This window comes from Sciurus carolinensis, chromosome 6 (genome assembly GCF_902686445.1).
Source record: "Sciurus carolinensis chromosome 6, mSciCar1.2, whole genome shotgun sequence".
In the NCBI taxonomy this organism is placed as follows: domain Eukaryota; kingdom Metazoa; phylum Chordata; class Mammalia; order Rodentia; family Sciuridae; genus Sciurus; species Sciurus carolinensis.
The window spans coordinates 160,414,087-160,430,386 of record NC_062218.1 but is presented as its reverse complement, the minus strand read 5'-3'; positions in this window follow the sequence as shown (position 1 = coordinate 160,430,386).

Below are 16,300 nucleotides of genomic sequence, written 5' to 3'. Positions count from 1 at the left end.
AATAAAAGTTAAATGTGCTTGGTAGTCTCAGATCCTTTTGGAGTGGGGGAATGAAAGAAGCAGAACAGAAATGCTGGGCGTCCGGAGTGTGTTTCACCTGGTTGGATGGAGTGAACTTGCTTATGCAGGTGACCCTAAGCACAGTCATCCTTTGTGGGCCATGGGACACCTGACTGTCTCACTCCTAAAGCCAGCTCAGATAAGACGTCCCCAGTTCAATGGGAAGAGGGGACAGATTCCAGGCACCTCCAAACACCTTATTGTACTTAAATCTCATTATAATCCAGGAGGTGGGGCATGTTCTCCCCACCTTCCAGAGAGAGAAACTGAGTATCAGCACAATTTAGTAACTTGCCAGAGAATATAGCTAGAAAATGGCCAGGTTAGATCTGAACCCAGATCTTTCTAACTCTAAAGACTGCAATTTTCTACCATCCGGAATAGGATCTCAGGCCTTGGCAATTCTTTAAAACCTGCAGGCAGTCTGAGGTTGACAATTTCGCATTTCTTAACAAAGTGGCATCCTCAGCTGCCATTGTCTTCCAGTGTCCCCTTCCTGTTTTGTGGACACCCCTGCCCTGGGCCTTTGACATCTCAGCCTTAGTTGCTCAGGCCTCTCATCTGTAACCCAACCCAGGATCCTAACAGAACCCAGTTGCAGTAAGTGATCAGCTGTCAGGACTGCTTAAATATTTCATGGTGGCCTGGATTGCTCTTCTCTGGGGGCAGACAAGGCAGCTAATAGATTGGTGCAGGCACCAGATGTCCAGGGGCTGGGGCATGTCAATGGGCCGGGCAGGAGGCAAGCAGAGAATGCCCGGTTCACACCAAGCCTCTTGCTGAGGACAAGCATATGCATATTCATAAAGGTCCAGGTTTTAAATCCCAGTTTAGGTGGGCCTTCAAACAACAATTTAGAGTAAAAGCTGCTTTAGTGCTTTTATTACCTATATATCAACCTACACAATCATCTAAGGACCACACACATACACCATAAGGAACCTGCTAAACACCCTGAACTGCAGATGGGCCAGCTGAGGCTCATGGAATTGAAATGATGAGTTCTAGATCACCCTGGAGCTAGTTAAATTTTAGGATTTGATCCCAGTTTTGTCTGTGTCCATCTAAGGGAAGAAGCAGGTTATTGGAAACAGCTCCGAATGTGGAGAAAGGGGAACTGAGTTCTCTTCCATGGCTTCTGCCCACTGCCCGTCACCAGGTCCCTTCCCTGTTTGAGCCTCAGTTCATCTTCTGAAGAACTCGGGGGTCGATGACATCATCACCACCACAGCTTTTCCTGCAGCAACAGATTGGGGGGGCTACTGGCAGAGAAGGCAGGGAGGGCGACCAGAGGGATGCTAAGGCCAAACTGCGCCAGGGCATGTCCTAGGGAACGGCATCATCTGTCCTGACGGGGACGTGAGCTGCAGACAGGAAGCTGCCTACGTTTGTTTGTCTGTTTTCTAAAATTTCTTCTGCAAAGAGAGGCTGCTGATGGTCAGGGGAAACCACTCGTCAATCCACTGGAAGCTGCATCCTGAGCTAGGACACCACTGAGCTGCTAGGGAAATCCAAGAAGATCGCCTGAATCCAAGAGACAGACAAGGAATTCTAAATGGCATCCAAGGAGAGGAAGAGCTGGTTTAGAAGGCCAGCTCTCCACTTCTCCTTCCTGTAGAAATGACTCAGTGAGCACCTACCATGTTCCAGACACTGAGCTAAGTGCTGGAGATGCAGAACGCATAAGACAGACACGTCCCTGCTCCCTTGGGGCCTGTGTTCCAGCATGGGGAGGAGGCTGCTGTCTCTAAATAAGAGACGTTTAATGAGTCCCAGGGGCTCTGCAGGAAACAGAGCAGGATAGGATGGGGTGACGGGCCAGCGGGAGGCACATTCAACAGGGAGGTGACAGGGAGGGACCTCTGAGCTGGGCCTGAGGGATGAAGTGGAGCCAGCCAGGGTAGAGGGCCATGCAGACAAACAGCAAGAGGAAAGCTCCCACGCTGTGTGTATATCAGGGGACCTTCAGCTGGATGGACCAGAAAAGCCAAACTCAAGGTGGCTTCTAGGATAAGGTCACTTCTTAATCTTGCTGAGCAGCAGAAGGGCGGGAAGAGGCCGAGACGGCGCTGCTCAGCCGTATCAGCAGACCTGGTTCCCTCCGCGCTACTCCTGGGCCAGACCCAGCATCCTCTCCTGGTCCTGCAGCGCCAGGCGCATCAAGACCTGACCTTCTCCAGGGGACAGAGGAGAATCTCCCATGTCCTCTTCAGAAGAGAAGCAACTTTCTCTCTCTCATCCTTTCCTTCACAGTGGAACTGGGTCACAAGCCCAGCCCCAACCAACCACAAGGCTGGCAACGCCAAACTCCATGTCTGTGCCGGGTATTCCCCTGGAATGAGGTGGTACAGCCTCTCCTGGTGGGTGGAAATTTCTGTCCAACCAGGGTTCTGCAGGCCAACAGGGCAGGGGCGGGAATTCAAGTACCCAGCAGTAGCCAGAACAAATGGACCAAGCTGGAGGGTAGAGGAGGGACGAGGTGGCCAATGAAGACAGAACAAGATGTCCTGGGAGAGGCGAGGTCGGGGCCTCCTGGCTTGCTTGTAACCAGGCAAAAGTACTCATTTCTGAGAAATGAAAACAATAATAATACACAGTCATCCGCTGGAAACTGTAGGCCTAGGTCCCCAAATCCATGGGTCCTCAAGCTCCTTGTATAAAATGGCATAGTATTTGCACATATCCTACACATGCATCCTCCTATACACTTTAACTTGATAGCATTTATCATATCTGATCATATGTAAATAGTTGTTACACGTATTGTTGTGGGAGTAATGGCAAAAACTCTGTGCATGCTCAGTAAAGCTGCAAGGACGTTCTATGTGCAGCTGGTTGGTTCCACAGATGCAGAGCGCTTGGGCCTGGAGTCACTGGCTTCTGTAAATATAAGGCCCCAGCGCTGACGGGGCTCACCCTTATTTGATGTGGCCCTCAGGAAGAATAACTACTGTCAGCCAGACTTTAACATGCCATTGATTGTAAACTATTCTGATTCTTTAGACGTTAAAATGCGGTGGTGCGGGGAGAAAGCATGTGTTGGAACCGTGGGAGAGTCACTGGTACGTGATGGCACCAACTCCTGGGGCAGAGGCAGGCTGGAATTCCAATCCAGGCCCCCTTTCCTGTTCCTATGGTGTTTGATTGTTTTTTTTTCCCTCCCAGTATGGTGATAAAGTTTCGGTAGCACTTGTTAAGACCACACGTTGGGAGTGTGGCCGTTCTGTTGGGCTCATATGGTGGGATGGGGAAAATCTCCTGGCCTGAGTAATATCGAGCTAAGTTTCACTCCCTCTTGGACCACCCAGTTCCGAGAGCATGCTGGGAAGGTGCAGCCCTCCCTGAGCATGTTTTCCCGGCTGCCCCAGCAGGTTGCTATGAGGATTCACGAAGCAACACACAGGAACCTTCTAGCCCCTCACCCCCCACACAGAGGTGTTCAATTCATTCCCTCCCCTTCCTCCTGCAACCGGGGAAGGGTTCAAACAGCTCCTAAAAATGACTTCTGTCTCACCTCCCTTTCAAAGCCCGCCTGCCCTGGCCGAGCCCCATCTTGCATGTGTACTCTAAGATGATGGTCTGGAAATGGCTCTCCAGGGCCCCCGCCACGCTGTGGCCAGTCTATCACCGGAGGCACTTGCCATTTCAGCCAAGGCCACCAGTGCCTCCACATGACCCCTGAGACTCCAAGAAACCAAACAATCAACTGGCTTCCAGTTTCCCTTCTGTGGCTCCTCCATGCTCTTTCAGGGTAAGATCGACTCCTTCCTGACTTCGGCAGCCCTGATTCAGCTTGGAGTCCATTATCTCTGATTCGCTACGCGATTCCCTCTGTACCTTCGATGGCAGGGAACTGAGGTACAATTTATCCAAGGCTATCATCGGAGGTTTTTGTTTTGTTTTGTCTTTTTTTTTTTTTTTTTTTTTTTTTAGAAGAAAGCTAAAGTGCCTGCCTTATAAAAGAATTCAGTCAATTGTTTATTCACCCGATGTTTATCAGGGACGTATCTGGGCCAATTATTGCACTAAGTGCCTAATAACCCATTACCCAGTTAATGCCTCACTGGCCTCTCGGTCAGTGTTCTCATCCCCACTCCACAGAGGGAAAGACTAAGATCAGGATGGAGAATAACTTGCTGTTCCGGTTATTCTCCATTCAAACCCCTCGCGTCTTCCTCTCTCCGCCCTCTGTCCCTTCTCCTGGGCTCCCTTCCCCTCCGGGCTTCCTGCTGGGACCAGCCAATGGGAAACATCCTGCCCCCTGGATGCCACTGACTGCCCGTCTCTGCATCCTCAGGGACTCCAGTACCGCCATTTCCTTTGCCCTCAGCTCTAGCGCCGTGCCTTCTCCCCACTCAGCCCTCTCCGCCAGCTCCACCACCTCGGCTGTTCCCTGGCTCTCCCTGGGCCTCCAGCTGTGGTCCCTCCCTGCGGGTCCTTCCTCTGGATCACTGCGTGAGTCTTTCCTCCAGGACCCTGCAGGCTCTGCCGCGCGAGGCCACACAGGGACCACCAGGTGGTGGGCCTCGGATGGCACCTTCTACGCCTGCCCACGGTGCACGGCATTCTGCCCTCCCTCCCCCATGATCCCGAGAACTTATTATTTATTAATTTTGGGATAATAAAAGAGGAACTGTGTTCTAACTTCAAAATGGCCCTGTTTTTCACAGGTCATTTAGAGGACATGGGGCCTTGTTGGAATCCACTGAGAGCTTGTGTTTGCTTCTGAAATTCCCTCCGCCCTCGCCCGTTGAAACCGTCACCGGCTTCCTTTAGGAAGACTCTTAGCCAGCTGCAGATTCAAAGATGAAGCCCTGTCAATCAGTGTGCCTGACAAAGAACACAAACAAGGAGTGTTCCCTCACGGCGTCAGAGGCCAGAAACTTGGGTAAAATGCTCCCCAGCCTCTTGCGAGCTTCTCCAGTGGTGGCAATCCTCAGCACCCCTTGGCCAGCAAATAGAGCAGTCCTGTCTCCACCTCTGCTGTCCCAGGGCGTTCTCCCTGGAGTGTCCAAGGGCCTGCCTCTCTTCTCCTCTTCGGATGCCCTGATCACGTGGAATCACGGGCCCTTCCTGCTCCTGTATGGCCTCATCAACTAATTACATCTCCAAGAGCTGTTTCCAAATCAGGTCACACTCGAAGGCCCTGGGGGCCAGGACTCCAGCAAATCTTTTTGGGCAACACAATTTAACCCACACAGTCCTATCAACCTATCACGAAAGACCAGGAATTGGCTGGATGGGGTGTCTGACTTCCCCTTTAAACGACTTAAGGAAAGAAAAAGAGCGGGAGTCATAATAAACGGTTGAGGGTAGCCCACCCCACTCCCTCCTTTTTTAAACAACCACAGGCAGCATTGCTTTCAGAGCGAAGCCATGATTTTACAGACTGGCTCACATCAATGGCTGTTGCCATCTGGAGCGCAGGGACAGTGGTGGCGGAGACTTAGAGAAATGAATGACTGGAAAGCTCCTCGTTCTCACAGACCTGACAGGAACTGTGGGGGCCTTCAGTGGGTGTGTGTGCTGGTAGCTGGGGCATGAAGGTGGCTTGGATCTCAAGTGTCCCCAAAACTCATGTTGAAGGCCTGGTCCCAATGCAGCAATGTTCAGAGGTGGGGCTTGTGGAGGCAACTGGGTCATGAGGACTCTGGTCTCTTCAGTGAACCAATCCTTCATGAGTTCATGGCTTAATGGGCATTGGGAGGTGGTGGAAACTTCAGGAGGCGGGGCCCGGTTGGAGGAAGTAGTTCCCTGGAGGGGTTTGTTTTATCCCTACCCCTTCCTGTCCCTCCCTAGCTCTTGCTCTCTGTTTCCTACTCACCATGAGCTGAACGGCTTTGCTCCAATTCCTACTTCTGCCATGACCTTCTGCCTCATCAGAGGTCCAAGACAAAGGGATCAAGCCTCTGCCGAACCCTCTGCACTATGAACCAAGATCAACCTTTTACTCCTTTAAGTTGTCTGTCTCAGGTATTTTGTCACAGTGATAGAAAGCTGACCAACACAATAAGCTTTTTTTAATTCCCTTTTCTAGTCCTTCAGAATATTTATTGATCTTCACCAGTCTGTACTACATGTAGGAGATACAGGGTAGATGACAGGAGAACCCAGGGCAAGGGAAGAAGGGATCTGGAGGAGGAAGGGCTTTGGAGAAGCATTCTACAGAGATGCAAGAATCAGCACCTCTTCTCCTTCCCTCCATTCTCCCCCAAGCCTCCCCTCCCCTCCTTGACTGCCTCCTAATATGCACTGTATTGTGGTCTTACTAAGAAACGTTAGGAATCAGGCTGCCTGGAAGTCACACATCCAAGGGTTCAGCTGAACAGGAGCAAGGGGCTGCCAATGGAGGTTATGGGGCGAGGACACTGCAAGAGTGTTGGGGACCTGTGGGGTTCAGCAATGGCAGGACATTGCCCCAGCTGGCTCCAGTCTGCACAGGTGCTTAATGAGAGAATGAAAACTATCCCTGGGATCCAGGAGGAGCCAGGAAGAGGTGGAGAGACAGGAACGCCTTAGAGACACACCGTATGCTCAAGTCTGCTTGCTATAGAGAAGATGTGAATTGCATTAATGCCCGACTATGTGCTCACCAAGGTAACAGTGACCAGGAAGAAACGGTCTTGACAACATTCAAATTCTTCTTATTTAAATTCTTTTGCAGGGGGGTTACCAGGGATTGAATTCAGGGGCACTTGACCACTGAGCCACACCCCCAGCCCTATTTTATATTTTATTTAGAGACAGGTTCTCACTGAGTTGCTTAGCACTTCGATTTTGCTGAAGCTGGCTCTGAATTCTTGATCCTCCTGCCTCAGCCTCCTGAGCTGCTGGGATTACAGACCTGGGCCACTGTGTCCCTAAATTCTTTCTTATTTTTAACATAGAGAAACAGAAGAGAAATACTCAGATAATGCCAATAAGTAAACCCTAAAACACAGATTTCCCTGTCATCTCTGATTCCTGGTTCCCAGCGGTGACCTCTGTCATGGAGTTCCTTCAATTAATGATCTTTAAAATACAAAAGATCCACATCTTTTTTGTTGGTAGTGTAGTAAAAGTGTTCTGAAGTCACATAAGGGTGTTCTCTCTTTCTTTTTTTTCACCGAAAATAAAACTTTTCCTTCTACTAGGTCATTCGTGCCAAGGTTAACTGGCAGGGTCCAGACACGTGGCCAATTAACCCTAGAAATACCTTGCAAGGAGTGAGTGTCCTTCTCATTTGGAGTTACAGTTATTCCAATTTTATCGATGAGGAAACTAAGTTCCAAACAGGCTAAGTGGCTCACCCGAGGTGACCCGAGGTCACGAGAGACGACCCCGGTCTGCCTGGCTGCTTTCAGCCCCTCTAGCTGCTTCTCACTTATTCCAAGAAGACCGATCTATTCTGTGATAGTGATTCCCAAGTCAACAAATTAGTAAATGAATGGATCCATTGATCTTCCAATCCCAGTTGATGTTAATCAAGTTCCCTATTCAATCTCCCCTCCTTCACGAGGTAATGGGAATAAGCTAGCAAGGGATGATGGGCACAAAGACAGCTGCGAAATCCACTTTCCCAGTCCTGGGAAGAGGCAGAGTCATTGTGTGTCTGGGCTGACCATGACTTGCTCTGGCCAATGGAACACAGCTAACGTGATGCTCTGTAACTCCCGAGGTTGGGCCTCAGGAGATCTGAGGCTTCTCCTTTCTCACCCGTGGATTCCTGCCTTTTGGGACCTAGCTGTGTGGAAAGATCCCAGGAGGAGATCAGAGAGGCTCTGGTTGACATCTCCAGCTAAGCTCCAGCTGACAGCCAGGACACCCACCGGCAGGACCAATGACCATTTCAGTCCAGCAGAGCCTCCAGGTGCCTGGGACCTGCCAACACCACGTGGAACAGAACTGCCCAGAGAGCCCAGGCAGCCGGCAGAGTCGGAGGAGTCAGGTCCTGTGATGATGTTTTAAGCACTGTGCTTTGTCATGCGGCGACAGAAGACGGACACCTCGGTCACGTCCTCTGCCTTGCCTTGCTTACCGACAAAATCCTCACGGTTTCGCGCGCTTCCCCCGTCTCCTTTTCAGACACATATTTTCTGTTTAAATAAGCTGGAGTTTGGATTGTGGCAGGAATCTGATGGACAGGGGTGTTCCCGAGGGCCTTCTGCCCACGAGCGCCAAGAGCAAGCCTGCATTTTAGAGGAGCTTGACCGAGCTGTAGACATGGCCACAAGGGCAAGAGACTGGGGCAGAGGAACCTCAGGAGGCCACTGGCACGGTGACGGCCCTGGCAGTCAGGGGAAGACGTTGAGGGGACGTTGAGAATGCCGCCTCTGGAAGTCTTGGTGATCCGCAGGGCACGAGAAGTAGGCATTTCGGAGGAGGTCCAAGTCTGACGCCATCACCTGGGTGGACGTCGGCGACCCTGGGAAAGGAGGGCAAATACCCATCTTCTTTCCTCAGAGGCAGAGCCTGGAGGGTCACTGCGTGCACAGGCCCCCTCAGGAGCCCTCATGGCACCTCTGTCCTTCCAGGGTGCGGCCACAGTTCTCAGCGACGGCGCCTCATTCCTGCAGCGCAGGTCTGGAGCCCGGGCTGCGTCAGTCCGGCGCACACCACGCTTCCGCCCGTGCTCCCGCTGCCCCTCTGGCGGGCACTGCCTCATCCTCCTTCCTGAGCATCCTCACCTCCTTCCGCTCTCCCGTCGCAGGAAAGGTGCCAAGCTCCAAGACCCTCGAAGACCTGCTGTGTGCCTCCTGCGCCCCCAGCAGAGGTCAGCTCAGTGTTCTGTCCCGCATCGGGCTCTGCCCTGGACCGGGATTCCCGGGGTCTGTCTTCAGAGCTGCCGGAGCAGGCAAGGGTCTTCCCTGCACTACCTCATCCTGGGCTGTGTACACAGCAGCTCCGTTTTCATTATCGTGATTGCTTCTCCTTTCCAGCGGGTGATCCTGGGGCAACGCCCCACATAGTTCGTGCAGAGAGGTAAGCGGGCCTGGGGGGCGGGGGGCTAGTGGTTCAGAACCGAAAAGAAGGATGAAGAAGTAGGCTCAGCGTTCACACACGGCCCCCTGAGCAGTGGATCAAGTGGGAAGACAGTCAGTCCCCAGGGAGTGTTCCATAACTAAAACCAGGTTCAGAGGACCAGAGGACCCTGCGGGGGGACCGCACAGGGAAACGGGCCTCAGTGGCGCCCAGCTTCCAGAGGCCAAGTGGCTCAGGCTATCCCTCCCTCCTTGACTCCAGAGCCCTTGGCCAAATGGACCTCCAGGTGACGCCCAGAGCTTATGCCGCAGGCTCCCTCCTGGGGCCACGTCTCAGGACTCAGAGTAGTGACTACAGGACAGTCCTGTGGAGGCCCAGGGTGTCAGACTCCTGCTGGGTGCCCCAAGGTCTGCAAGTGCAGAGCTTGGTCCTGGAGTCATGATACTGGAAGGGGTGGAAACTTCAGGAGGTGGGGGCCTGGTGGTCTTTAGGTCATTTAGGGGCATGTCCTTAAAGGGCTCTATGGGGCTGCGGCCTCTTCCACTTTTGCTTTCTGGCCATGAGATGAAGCCTGAGGTCTGCCCTGTGCTTCCCCCCATCACCATCTTACATGCCCACCAGAAACTCAAAGCAAGGAGCCTTCCAGTCTTGGACTGGATCTCCAAAACTATGAGCCAAAATAAACCCTTTTTCTTGGTAAGTGCATTATCTCAGGTAGTTCATTATAGCGATGGAAGGCTGATTGATGTGCTCTCCGAAAGCTCCCACCATCCCTGCCTCTCTCCTCGAGGAAACACTACTCCACATCTGAATGTCTGTCTGTCACAGAATTCACTGTTACACCTCACTGGAGCTGTGTAGCTGAGTCCGAAGGTGGAGCGAGGCAATGGAAAGTTGGAGGAGCCGGAATGAAACCGAGCTCTGCTCCAGGCGCTGAGCTTTACTCTGCACACCTGTGAAATGGGGGCGAGGATGGAGACAGACACTGTCAGCTGCCTGCAAAGCGCCTTCTGCCTCTGTGCCCTGAGCCTTTCTTGCTAATAGAAAATGACTGCTGATCACACACTGGAGTGACCCGTTTGTGTGTACTGGGTGATGTAGAACGCCCAGCTTAAATTAAATCCACCTGGTTCTTTTTACCTTTTTAAAAAAATGGCTACTACTATATTTGAAATTCCGCATGTGGCTCACACTTGTCGCTCACATTGTGTCATCTGAGACATCACAGCTTTAGACCATGCTCTCTGCAAACACCCATCGGCCACAGATGCTCTGCCCAAATAGCGTATTTCTGGGAACCCCATGGGCTCCTTCCTGAGGTCTTTCCTCCGTAAGTCCTAACAAGTAATGTGCAGGCCTCAAGGTCTGTGGGTGGGAGGGGTGTGGACCATGGGGTCTGTCCATGGGACCTGGGGTACCCTCAGGTGTTCTTGCCAGGGCAAGGCCCCTCCCAGCACAGGGCAGAGTCTGCTGCAGCAAGAGAAGTGAGAGCAGGGGTCAGGCTGGAGTTGGGAACCAGTTCTCCTGCGTCACCACACGGAAGCAGAGTCCTGAAGCATCTGAAATTCTAAAATTCCATCTTGGCCTTTTGGATTGCCAAGGTCTGTGAATGGAATATCTTTTATTTAACAGCTTTTTAGCTTGATTTATAACTTTCAATATATGTGGGTATTTGTACTCTTGCCCTGGGCAAGTTAACGTGATTACCAGACAGGTTGATAAGGGCCATGCTACAGGTGTAGAGAGTCCACAGTCAGAGCCCGAGGAGGGTCCCACCCTGCCTGTGATAGTGTGGGCTTCGAATAGGGATGAATCTAAAGGAAGGGTCCTGGTTAGTCCGCCGGTGCCACAGTGGGAAGAAGTCAGACCCATCCCCGCCTGGCAGGGGCAGGAGAGATGTCCCGGCACCCGCTGCTGTCGTGGAACCTGGTGAACAGCAAGGCAGCCTCGCCCCACTCCTCACACCCGTGTGACTCTCCCCACCTGCTTCCTTCCAGGAAAGGGGAGTCGGCTGGAGGCTTGGAGCTGGGCTTTTGTCAACCCTGCTTTTTCTAAAACTCCTTTCATGGTGCCACTCAGGATGATAACAGGAAGTGGTGAAGCAGGGGACTCTGGTGCAGGCTTGGGTTTGAATTCCAGGTCTCTCTCTCTCTGGGTCTCAGTTTCCCCACCTGTAAAATGGGTTTGATAAAGTAGTTTCATAAGAGGGTTCTTAGGAAGAGGAGTCGAAAGGATATTTATAAGAGACCTAAACCAGCAGGGAACAAGCGCTTCCTGGCTTCACCTGCGGATGGGGTGCTGAGGTGGAGAGGTGAAGTCATCTTGCTGGAAGACCACATCTGGTTTCAGGGCCCAGTGGGGTTTGGGACCCAGCTCTCCTCCATTCCAGAGCCCGCGCCCCCTCCCATTGCTGGGCGGCTTTCACTGGTAAGCAGGTCTCCACCACAAAGATTAATCCGCCACTTCTTCCAATGGGTGCCTTCAGCGAGCGGCAGAGAGGCGGCTAGGAGCGAGGCCAGGTGTAACTCTGGTCCTGCGGGGTGCGCCTTGTGGGGTGGGCGGGAAGGCAAGCCAGTTCCCCGGCTACCTCCTTGATTTGCAACCGAAGGCCTTTGGTGTGGAAGCACACCTGTGTCTGGCATGAGCTTCTGGAACTAGAGGGGTGAGGACAAAGCAGCGGACCTCCAGCTCTCCCGAGCCTTCACTTCTCCCTGCAGAGCACGCATCTTTCTGATCCTCCTCCGCTGGCTCTCATGCGCATGCCCAGACCCAGATGCTCCAGGTGCCCGTTGTTGACGCAGACTTGCTGAAGAGACCCTCCCAACTGCCCACCTCCCAGTGGCCTCTGCCCGCCTGTGGGGACCCGCTCACCCTCCAGCACGGTGCCCGCTTCCAGTCTGGGTAACACGTGGCACATTTGCAATTACCTTCTACTCAGGTGATTCTGCACCAGTGCCCAGGTCCTCACTGCTGAGCCTCAAGAACCTCCCACTCGCCTGAGCCCTCCCACCTGGTCGCTGAGTAGGTGAGTGCGCGAGCTGGTTCCATGTGGGAGGGAAGGCTCGCTCTGGTCCCCGCAGGGCCTTCACTTGCTGGCCTGCCCTGGGTCCCTTTCTCAGTTTCAAAATGAAGGGTGGCACCATCCTTGGGGAGTTCCAAAGTGCACGCTGTGGCGGACACAGAAGGGTTTAAGGAGAGTCTTATGCTCATATTTGCACTGAAAACCACTGCAGGACCTGCAGAAAGTGGACGGCAGGTGCTATTCTGGAGGCCGGGAGAGGTCAGGGGCTGTGACCACTGCGGGCCAGAGAGAATGAGTCACCGGGCTTATCAGAAGACAGCAGATAGAACTCACAAACACTAGCGAGTGACAAGCTGTTACCAGGAGCTTGGGCAGACTACGGAGCCACAGGCATGGTGGCTGTCTGTCCCTCTGTGGCACACACTGAACACCCTCCCACACCCACACTTCACTATCACCCGACTTCCAGATTATGTGCTTATGACAGTTTTGAAAAATTAACATTTTGATAAATCACCTTCACAATGACTGTGTATATTGACTCCTTTCCCTCTTCAGATTGTAATTGTACATATGAAATCACTGTGTGTCATCGTACAACGCCTGGCAGTACTGCCAGAAGAACCAGGAACACAGCAAAAGGATGAGGTTGTGTGGATCTCCTAGATCACGACCAGGAAGGAAACGAGCACAGAAACAAGCCAGTCAGGCGTTCTAGGCTTTCATCAGCGTTGAGCTGCGTATTTGGCTCTTGTGCTTCTCAGTGACTGGAACATGGTGCTTGAAATATTGGGGGAAAAATGATGTTTTATTGATGTTATATATAAAGAAAAAGTATACTAATATCTCATGGGAAAAACTTTCTTTGTCACCTAAATTGGAAAGAAGTGCCTCACCTTTTTTTTTTTAAACATGGAATACTACTGTTTATCTTCAAAAACATTAACATTCATAAATAACAATTTTGAAGGAAATATACCAGATCTGATTCTCTAGGCAGCAGGATGTGAATGTCCGTGACTTATTACTTCTTCATATTCTTCTGAATTTTCTAAATTTTCTAGAATGCATGGAAATTGAATGTATAATGAGAAAAATCCAATTGTTTTTCCAAATTTTTTGTCATGGTAAAATACACAAACACTAAATGTATCACCTCAATTCATTGAAGTTAGAGTCCACTGGTTTTGAATGTGTCCATCATGTTGTAGCTCCACACTTCTTCACGTTATGAAACTGAAACTCCAGGCCATTGAACAGCCATCCCAGTCCCTTCTCCTGTTGCCCCTGGCAACCCCCATTCTACTTTCTGTCTCTGCGTTTTGGGTTTTCTACAGGAAGAACTAAGTGATGTCGCCTGCACTTTCCAATACAACTAATTAGAACAAATTAAAATTTTTTCAAAGTACTTGTATTAGTGACCATTTGATGGGAGGAATGATATTGTTTGATTTTAAGGAGAGAAATAGGAGAAAGGAGAACTGGGATGCATGTGCTTGGATTGGGGGGATAAATGAGTTAATCCAATACTCATGAGTCTTAAAACCAACTCTTAGGAGGAAAAAAAAAAAGAGGAATAAAAGAGCTACGATCTGTGGAGCCTCTGGTCTGGGGCAGCCTGATGCTGAGCATGTGACTTAAATGAGCTCTGCCCTGCGCCAGACCTGAGGCGGGAGATTAGCCTCTCAGCCGGAGCCTCAGGGAGAAAGGGTAATCATGGCCTGGCCGTCATGGGGTGTCACGGTCAACCCCTGCAGCGAGAGAGCCTAGCAAAAGAAGAGAGAGCACGCTTATTTGTTAACAGTGTTAGCTGCCAGAAGCCCTCAGAATGAAGACCCAGAGTCCCAGGGCGGACCACCCATTTGTGTGCTTAGGTCTCTTGAGGCAGAGACAGCTTGGCCTGTGGAAAAGTTTGGACAAATGGGTCAGAACTAATGCTCATGAACCAACAGTGGAAACGCAGTCAGAACCTCCCCGACTCGGTCAAATCTCAGTCCTTCCTTTGTGGCATTCCTTCCTGTCTGGTATGGGGCAGGACCCCTCCAGATTCAGGGTCTTAATCTTTTTTATGGTCAGTTGTTATACAGAAAGGCGGGGAAACTTGGTGTTTTTTGCTTCATGGCTGGTTTTGGGTAAAGGGGGTTCTGAATTCTATGCCCTTCCTTGGGGAAGAATTCTTGTTTCCATGGCTTTCCTCAGGAGAGGATGAGAGGGAGAGACAGGAGGGGAGGAGGACAGAGGGGAGCTTGCTTCTCGGCCTTCATTTGGTGCCCCCAGCTCCTGGGTTTATCAGTCCCTGCACTTGGTTGGTGATCATATACCAGGCCCTCCCAACCCGAGACCCAGGGCACAACGTGATTCTTCCTTTCTTGGCCTGTTAAATTGCACTGAAGAGACAGATACTTGTCACAAAGCCACTTTGTACTAAACCAAAAAGGAAGATGCTTGCAGATTTCATTCTAGGATGAATGCAAAAAAATGTCCACATCAATTTCAGAGGAATGAGCTGATCAATCCACCAAGATGTAGCAGTTTATTATAACATGGTAGGTTTTATCCAGGAAAAAAAAAGAGAGGGAGGGAGACCTAGGGTTGGAAGGCAGTGGGCGCTGCTGGCAGAAGAGGCGATCTCACCGCGCTGCAGGCAGCCAGCGCCGGCAGGTCCCTGTCTCCTTGGTTTGTCTGCACTGCACTATCACGGCGGCTTCACTAGAAGACAGCACTTACGTGAAACGCCTTCTTGTTGGGAGAAAACAAACACTGCGCTTTAGGTCCACACTCACATTTAATTATAAGCTTCGGGATCTGGAGTCAGAAAGAACTGAGTTCAAGTTCTGACTGTGACCTCCTTGGGTTCTTCTGGCCCCCGCCCCTCCCCCAGCCGGGAGTAAGGGTCTGACCCCAGAGGACTAGTGGGCGGCTGAAGTGAGACTATTTGAGTTTTGCCCTGTGTCTGGCACACAGTGAGTGTCTAGTAGATGAGACTTATAATTACTCCCTGGCTTAGATGACAGCCCGTGACAGAACCAGTCACACCGGCCCGGGTGTCCTACTCTGATTGACCAGCCTGTACGCGTGGACCTGCATTCCGAGAAGATGGCTGATTGCGGTAGGGAGTGAGGGGGACCTGGTGGAATTGCCTGAGGACAGCAGGGTCAGAGACAATTGCAGGCATCCAGGCAAGAGGGGCGGGGCTTTAAAGTGGGTGGTGACCACCGTGTCAGATGGAGGGCCAGGTCTTGCGCGTCTGATGAGCTGCAGACAGTCGCGAGTCCAGTAGCTCCACTTCATGGGGACAGGGAAGAATGATCAAAGGCTGAGTCACCTTGGGCGGCCATCCCGACACCAGGGGCGGCCATGCATTGCCCTACCAGCGCCTGGTTTTCCTAACACACGGCAGCCCCATGGATGGAGTGCATATAGGTAAGCCAGAAGCAGGCCAAGAGCTCCCTGCCAGTCATGCCACAGGCAGGCCCTCACGCCCAGGGCACTGGGAACCCTCCTCCCCAAGCCTCAGTGCCCACCCTCGATTGCAAACTAGTTCCTGGCTTTCAAAACAGGAAGGAGCCCAGCGAGGGTTGCTGCTCTCCTGGCAGTTTCTCTTCTTGGTGGCCCTCCTCTCCACAGAGGTGAGCGGCTGTTCTTCAAAGAGCCAGACGATGCCTGTCATGGAGCTCCAGGGTGGGAGACAGGAGGTGCGATGGCACTGGACAGGACACATGGGTAGGGGACAGCATGGCAGAGCTGTGGCGTGGCCTGCCACCTCTGTACAAGGCACACATGGGATGGGAGGGGACAGGATGGACTGGGACTGGCATCAAGGACCTGCCATGTCCCAGGCATTGGGTTAAGGTGCTTTATCTTGGAGTTGCCTCTCAATGATCCTGAGAGGTGGACATTTTGGCTCCCATTTGACAGGTTCCAAGTTACACAGCCAGACACTCTTTGGATTCCAAAAGATGGCACTTTCTCGGTCCATAGCACCTGACTGTTTTCTCCTCCAAAAATAACCCATGACTCCAGCTGGGATTTTCTTGCCTGCTAAGGCGGATGAATGAGCGGGAAAGTCGTCCGGGACCACCAGCCTCCGTCACCAGGAGATGAGAAGGTCTGGCAGATGTGTGTCCACACATCCGCATCCGCACGCACGCACTCGGACACCTCCGGGTTCATCGCCCTCAGCAGTGCTGCCGTTCCTCACGTTGCTTTCCCTCCCCGATTCCTCTCTGAAATTAGGACGGTCTCATTCCCTTGAGG